The sequence below is a fragment of the Magnolia sinica genome, chromosome 9 (assembly GCF_029962835.1).
Source record: "Magnolia sinica isolate HGM2019 chromosome 9, MsV1, whole genome shotgun sequence".
In the NCBI taxonomy this organism is placed as follows: domain Eukaryota; kingdom Viridiplantae; phylum Streptophyta; class Magnoliopsida; order Magnoliales; family Magnoliaceae; genus Magnolia; species Magnolia sinica.
In genome coordinates this window covers 37,429,496-37,438,017 of record NC_080581.1, presented here as the reverse complement: position 1 = coordinate 37,438,017, position 8,522 = coordinate 37,429,496, and positions in this window count along the sequence as shown.

Genomic DNA, 8,522 nt, shown 5'->3' with positions numbered 1-8,522 from the left:
CATGTGATGTGGCCCACCGTAACATATATTAGGACCATGTGATACGGCCCATAGTGATGTATATGTGGCCCTTATATGAGGCCCATTGCAATGTATAATAGGCCTTTGTGTGAGGCCATGGGCCCACTTTATGTTTGGCTCTATGTGGGTCACTGCTTGGGAGCAATGTTGGTTGAATGTCCTCATTGATAGGTATTGATGGTTTAATGTCCACATTGTGACCTTCCCTTAGGCCTTGTTTGGTCAATCATCGAGGCCAATTCTGATTGCCGAGACCGATAATCGAGGCCGATTCTGATTATTGAGGCTGATTCCGATTGTCGAGGCCAATTCTGATTATCAAGGCCGATTCCGATTGTCAAGGCCGATTCCGATTGTCGAGGCCAATTCTGATTATTGAGGTCGATTTCGATTGTCGAGGCTGATTATTGGTGTCAATTGTCGATACCGATTATGAGTATGTGACAGCATAGCATCATGTACATGCCCATATGCATCATCTGCATGTTTATTATGAGATATAATTGACCATTGCATATGTCATTGGGCAGGTTGCTATGAGACTCCCTGATAGGAGGAGATTGTCCCACATGAGCGCACGGTATGCGTAGGATTGATGCATGACTGGATTGTATGACTCATGTATCTTACATTGTGATCACTGTACGCCCTAGCGATATCAGGGTCGTGGCCTCCACAGGTATATCGTAGATGGCCAGATGGGACACCGAAAATATATTATTAGCATCGGACTACCAGAGATGGCCCTGGGTGAAAATCTCTAAACCCTCTTGGCACTAGAGGATGCCCCAACATCGAGACCGAGTGGATACATGAGCGCCCAAGTGCCGAATACCAGGAGGTCGCGTCTTCCACTGTGTCGTGGTTGGTTGGGAGGGGGTGTGGCCTTACTGGCTTGAGGGAGTAGGAAATGCTAGGCTAAGTCTGACCAGCTTGAGGAATGGGTCCGCTATCGATGAGTCAAGCCCGATATCGGCAGGCGAATAATGAGGTCTCTTCCACTTACCTAGTTGTGCGCTTGATGGGGCAGCAGGTGGCGTTGAGTGTACTAGACCCCGGTGATGATCCTAGAGATGTACAGTACTGATTTATGGAGCAAGAGTTACATACTCATTCATTCATTCATTCATTATCCACTCGGGCTGGTGGTATGCAACTATTTGTTACGTGTACTTTCATAATGGTCAGGATTTTGGTTGGGGCGCGTGACTAACCTGAGATCAGGAGTTTACCACATTGAGTCTGACTATCCAAATTTAGGTATGGGACTAGTTTTGATAGAAGTTCCTTATGGTGGACCCCATGGCTTGCGATACAACGTAACATCATCCTGACTCCATACTCTTGCATGGTATTTGCACCGCATATTGTATTGTATCCTTGGTATCTGATACTTAACTCTTTATGACTACTTATTTGCATAGCTGATTTGTATTGTGTACTCTGATATTGTGTGACTCATGGACTTGTCAGTATTTTTACTTACTCTAATATCGTATGATTCATGATCTCGCAAATATTTCTGACCTTGTATGATTATGACGTTGTATTTATGTGCTTGGCACTTATCTTGCGCACACACTTTCACCACCCTCTAAGCTTTCTATAAGCTTATGCACGATAAATGAGTGCAGGTGGCGTTGGTCGCAGCGGCGTTGAGCCTGGAGCGTGCAGCTGTCTTCTAAAGCTTTGATTTTATTTTGACATATGTATTTCCCTTTCAGCATTGTAGTCAAAGTTTATATTAGTGGATGTGTGATGATGATGTTGCTTTTGTGATTCAGGTAAACTTGTGGTTATACTTCTTACGAGATAAATGTACGTTAAAAAATCCTCCTTGTAGGATCCCGGGATCGGAACCTGACATATGGACGCTAGAAGGTGAGAATTGGGTATTAAGGAGGCTGTCGGCACCAGATTCGGCAATCGGGATTCCTGTGAGTTCAATTTCTATGTTTAGGGCGTGACAGCCATGATATATGTTCCATCCAGGTTGTCCAAGTATTGTACATCCAGCAGGCCCAGATGGGCTAGAAGTCTAGCCCTTGGAACCCATCATGATGTATGTGTTGTGTACATGTTGTCCATCCCTTTTGTTGGGTAATGGGTTGCTTTATGAGGCTCAATATGATGTAGGTGTTGTGTACACACCGTTCATCCATTCCTTAGACATTGTGGTTGTATGAGAAGTTCATGTGATGCGGCCCATTGTGATGTGTATTAGGCCCATGTGATGTGGCCCAATGTGATATGTGAGGCCCATATGATGAGGCCCATTATGTTGTATATGAGGCCCATATGATAAGGCCCATTATGTTGTATGTGAGGCCATGGGCGCCATTATATGTTTGGCTCTATGTGAGCCACTCCTTGGGAGCAATGTTGGTTAAATGTCCACATTGATGGGCAATGATGGTTACATGTCCACATTGTGACCTTTCCTTAGGCCTTTGTTAGGCCCATTCTCATCCTTCTCTAAGTGGGTTGACCCTAATCATTAGGCCTCATTGATAATTACATGATCTATCTATTCTTATTGGGCTAACCTAAATTGATGGGCCCCCACTATTATTAGTATGATCCATCTCACCTTATTGGGCAATCCCAATTCTTTAGGTCCCCATTGATGCTAGTAAAAGTACACAAACCTGGAAGCCCACTCTTAGGCCCATAAGTAGGCCATCTAAACCCATCCTTGTTATGAGGAGGATGCACCATCACCTCTGGCCATAAGTAGAAGAATCTATGGTGTTAAATTTGGTATATCCACTGTTGAGGACCGATCCTCATGTTACGGATTAAATCTACTGTCCTTTTATGGACCCTCACCATATCTAGGCCGATTATTGATTACGACTATGTTAATATATGCACTGAGTATGTATTAGTTTAGCATTATGATTGTATAAGGTCATTGTGAGGCTTATTGTGATTATATGAGGCCCATCATGATTGTATGAGGCTCATTACGCGATTGTATGAGGCCCATTGTGATTGTATGAAGCCCATTGTGTGATTGCATAAGGTCCATTGTGATTGTATGAGACCCAATTGTGATGTATGAGGGCCATCATATGTGTGAGGACCATTATATGCATGAAGTCCATTGTATATGTGAGGCCCACCATGTGTAGGTGATTATTGCACACCACTCATTCACCTATACGGGTCATGGGCCATCTTATACCGGCTCACTATGATGTATGTGATTATAATCACGCTTGGTATACTTCATGATACATGCTTATATGCATCATCTGCATGCTTGTTATGAGTGATTGAGCATAGCATATGCCATTAGGCTGATTGTTTATGGGACTCCCTGAGAGACAGAGTTGCCCCACATGAGCGCACGATACGGGTAGGTTTGATGCATGACTGGATGGTATGACTCATGCATCTTACATTTTATGATATGATCACCGTACACCCTAGCGACATCAGGGTCGTGGCCTCCACAGCCATGTCATGGATGGCCATATGGGACACCGAAAATATTTAGTTCTAGCATACTGCCACGATAGATGTCCCTAGGTGAAAATCCTTAAACCCCCGAGGTCAGGGGATGCCCCAACATCTACACTGAGTGGATATATATGAGCGCATGAGAGCCATATACCAGTAGGGCGCACCTCCCACTGTGTCGTGGTCGGTTGGGAGGGGGTGTGTCCTTACCCACCTAAGGGAGTAGACAATGTTAGGCAGAGTCTGACCAGCTCATAAATGGGTCCGCTATCGACGAGCCCGTCTGATATTGGTAGGCAGATAGTGAGGTCTCTTCCACTTACCTAGTTGTGCACTTGATGAGGTAAAAAGCTAGCGTAGAGTGTACTAAACCTCGATGATGATCCTAGAGATGTACAGTACTGATATGTGGACTTATTGAGCAGGAGTTGCATACTCATCATTTTACTCATTCATACATTCATTCACTATCCACTCGGGCTGGTGGTGCGCAACTAATTTGTTATGTGTACCTTCATAATGGTTGGGATTTCGATTTGGGGCGCGCGACTAACCTGAGATCAGGAGTTTACCACATTGAGTCTGACTATCCAAATTTAAGTATGGGACTGGTTTGGATAGAAGTCCTTTGTGATGGACCCCATGGCCTGCGATATTACGTACTATCATCCCGACTTCACACTCCATCTTGGTCATTTCATTTACACCGTATATTGCATTGCATCCTCAGCACATAGCATTTGGTTTACTATGCTTCTACATTGTATAGCTTGAATGAGGTTGATGGTATTATGGACTCGCCAGGATCTGCATATTGCATTACATCCATGACTTATGGCATTTAGGTTGCTATGTTTCTGCATTTATATGGCCTAGATGAGGCTGATGGTATTCATGACTCTTCATAATTGCATATTATATTGCATCATCGGTATCTGATATTTGGCTCATTATGACTCCGCATTGCATAGCCGATCTGCATTGCATACTCTGATATTGAATGACTAATAGCCTTGCCAGTATTCCGCTTATGTTGATATTTGTGTACTTGGCACTTATCTTACGCACACACGTACACCACCCTCTAAGCTTTCTATAAGCTTATGCACGATAGATGCGTGCAAGTGACGATAGGACGCAATCGAGCTGAGGCAGGAGCGTGTGGTAGAGCTTCTGGAGCTTTTAGCATTTATCTTGTATTTTCCATTCATGTATTATACTTAAGTTTTTTATATTAGTGGATATGTGATGATGATGTTACCTTTGTGATTTGGGTACACTTGTGGTTATGCTCCTTACAAAAAAAAGTCACACTGAAAACCTTCCTTGTAGGATCCTAGGATCAGAACCTGGCGTATGGGCATTAGGAACCGAGAATTGGGTACTATGGAGGCTGTCGGCACCGGATTCGGCGATCGAAAATTTTGTGAGCCTGTTTTCTGAGTTTGGGGCTTGACACCTGTTCTTGCTTGAGGTGGGAAGAAATCACCACCGGTTATGTCTCATCTTAACCTAAATAGACATATTTTAATTCAGAGGGCAATGGTTTTAGGTCAAGCTTCGGTGCCTTGAGGTTAGACGATAGAGGCATTACATCAGTTTGGGGAAATTCTTCAAATTGTGGCCTCCACCGATTAACTTCAAGTACTGGCACGGTATCAAGCATGGCCCCCGTCTCCCTAATCATATCATCATCCAAATCATGGGAGTCGACCAGGCATGTCTCTAAAGGGTTAGAGGATAAAGTCAAGAGTATTATATCTTCAATGAAAGAGTCAATCAGGTTAATATCATGGAGATCATCATCATCTTCGAACAATTTGCTTGTATTGAAAAAGATATTCAACTCCAATGTCATATTTCTAAAAGACAAACTCATGACTCCATTCCTGCAATTAATGATTGCATTTGAAGTGGCCAGGAATGGGCGACCAAGAATGACGGGAATTTGAGTGCTTATGTCTACCATGGGTTGAGTATCCAAGACGATAAAATCTATCGGGTAGTAGAATTTGTCAACCTGGACCAACACATCCTCAATTATCCCTCTCAGTATATGAACTGACTGATCAGTAAGTTGTAATATGGTTCGAGTGGGTTTTAATTCACCTAGACCCAATTGTTCATAAATCGAGTTTGGGATTAAATTTACACTCACCCCTAAGTCAAGAAGTGCGTGCTCAATGCAATAAGTCCTAATTACACAAGCAATGGTTGAGTGACTGGGATCTTTGTATTTTTGTGGCACATATTGCTTTAGGATAGCACTCACTTTTTCAGTCAGGCAAATTTTCTTTTTTATACTTTGCCACCTCTTAGTCGTGCATAAGTCTTTCAAAATTTTGGCATATGAAGGTATTTGTTTAACCGAATCCAGTAAAGGAATATTGACCTTCACTTGTTTCAACACCTCTAAAATGTCCTGAGAGTTAGAGTGTCACGCCCCAAACTCGGAAACCGGGCTCACAGAATTCCTGATCGCCGAATCCAGTGCCGACAACCTCCGTAGTACCCCATTCTTGGCTCCCAGTGCCTATACGCCAGATTCCGATCCTGGGATCCTACAAATAGGATTTTCCAACATACATTTATCTCGTAAGAAGCATAACCACAAGTTTACCCAAATTACAAAGACAAAATCATCATCACATATCCACTGATATAAATATTTGAATACAATGCTGAAAGGGAAATGCATATATTAAAAACAAAGCTCCAGGAGTCCACTGCTGTGACTGAACGCCACCTGCACGCATCTATCGTGTATAAGCTTATAAAAAGCTTAGAGGGTGGTGAAAGTGTGTGCGATGCATGTGTCAAGCATATAAATATCAGAGTAAGCGGAAATACTGGCAAGTCCATGAATCATTCAATATCAGAATATGCAATGTGGATTGACTATGCAAATGCAGAATCATAGAGAGCTAAATATCAGAGGTCGATGATGCAATGCAATATGCAAATCCTGAAGAGTCACAAATATCATCAACCTCATCTAGGCCATACATCAAACTTGCGCGTATCACGAGATCATGTGGGGATAACTCTATCTCACAAGGAGTCCCATAAACATATCAACCCAATGGCATCTGCTTTAATCAATCATCTATCACAACATGCATACAAATGATGGGAGTCCACAGAAGGACGGCGAATCTAGTCCAAATATCGAGATAGGCTCACTGATTTAAAATGCGTCACGATAATTAAGGAAAGAATCCAACTTATAGCCATCGCAATATTGGATGATGCTTCCAATGTAGGAAAAAGTTCTGCCTTCACTATGTGCACAGTAGCCTGCCAATCATTGGTAGCTCCCTCAGGTCCTCATGCCCCGCCCACGTGTGCCCACCCACATGTAATCATAGTGATGGAGCATCACAATATCCCCCACCGAGGGCAGATCCGAGTCTAAGTACAATAAGTGGGCTTCCTTACCCTCTCTATCGTGCAATAAACTGGACTTCCCTATGGGGCCCAATATATACACAAGGTGGGCTCTAAGGTATAGGTATCATGATACTATGTTGTCACATACTCATAATAGGTATTGATAACCAGCCTTGATAATCAGCCTCAACGATCGGCCTCGACAATAGGAATCGGCCTCGATAATCAGCCTCGACAATTGGAATCTGCCTCGGCAATCGGAATCGGCCTCGATAATCAGAATCGGCCTCGATAATTGGAATCGGCCTCGACAATTGGAATCAACCTCGACAATTGAAATCGGCCTCGATAATCGGAATCGGCCTCGATAATCAGCCTCAACAATCGGAATTGACCTCGACAATCATAATCGGCCTTGATAATCGACCTCAACAATCGGAATCGGCCTTGATAATCAGAATTGGCCTCGACAATCAGAATCGGCCTCGATAATTGGAATCGGCCTCGACAATCGGAGTCGGCCTCGACAATCGGCCTAAGGGAAGGTCACAATGTGGACATTTAACCATCATCGCACATCAATGTGGACATTTAACCATCATTGCTCTCAAGGAGTGGCCCTCATAGAGCCAAACATACAGTGGGCCCATGACCTCACACAATGGCCCAGTATACGTCACCATGGGCCTCTCTCAAGGGCCTAATACACCTCATTATGGGCCTCACTTATGGGTGACATATGCATCACATTGGGCCTCGCTCATGGACCTCATGTACATCACAATGAGCTGTAATACATGGGCCCCATGTATGTCAAATGGCCCGCAATATATGGGCTAAAAATATATATCTCATTGGGCCTTACCAAATGGGTCGGTAATACATTATAATAGGTCTTACCAAATGGGTCAGAAATATATCACAATGGGCCTTACCAAATGGGTCAAAAATACATCACAATGGGCCTTACCAAATGAGCCAAAAATACATCACGATGGCCTTACCAAATGGGTCGAAAATACATCACAATGGGCCTTACCAAATGGGTTGGAAATACATCACAATGGGCCTTACCAAATGGGTTGGAAATACATCACAATGGCCTTACCAAATGGGTTAGAAATACATCACAATGGGCCTCATCATACGAGTCAAAAATATATCACAATGATCCTTAATGCATGGCCCAAAAATATATCACAATGGGCCGCTCATATGGGCCTATATACATCACCATGGGCCACGACCCATGAGCCCCAAATACATCACAATGGGCTACGACCCATGGGCCTCAATATACATTATGATGGGCCATAACCCATGGGCCTCAATATACATCAAATGGGCCACATCAATAGCCACACCAATGGGCCTCATATACAACGAGTGGGCCACATTAATAGGCCGCACCAATGGGCCTCAAGAGAGAGCTTGGATTATACCAAAAATCATTTCAATAGTTGTAAGTGCAACATGTGTATCATTGTACACATCATTCTATGGGGTGCATGGCTCACTAATGATGATCAGAACTGCCAAACATTGTCTATGTAAATCAACATTGTCCAAACATTGGACAGCACAGTCCAAACACTGTCCATGTAAATCTACACCATCCAAACATTAGACAGCACCATCCAACACAA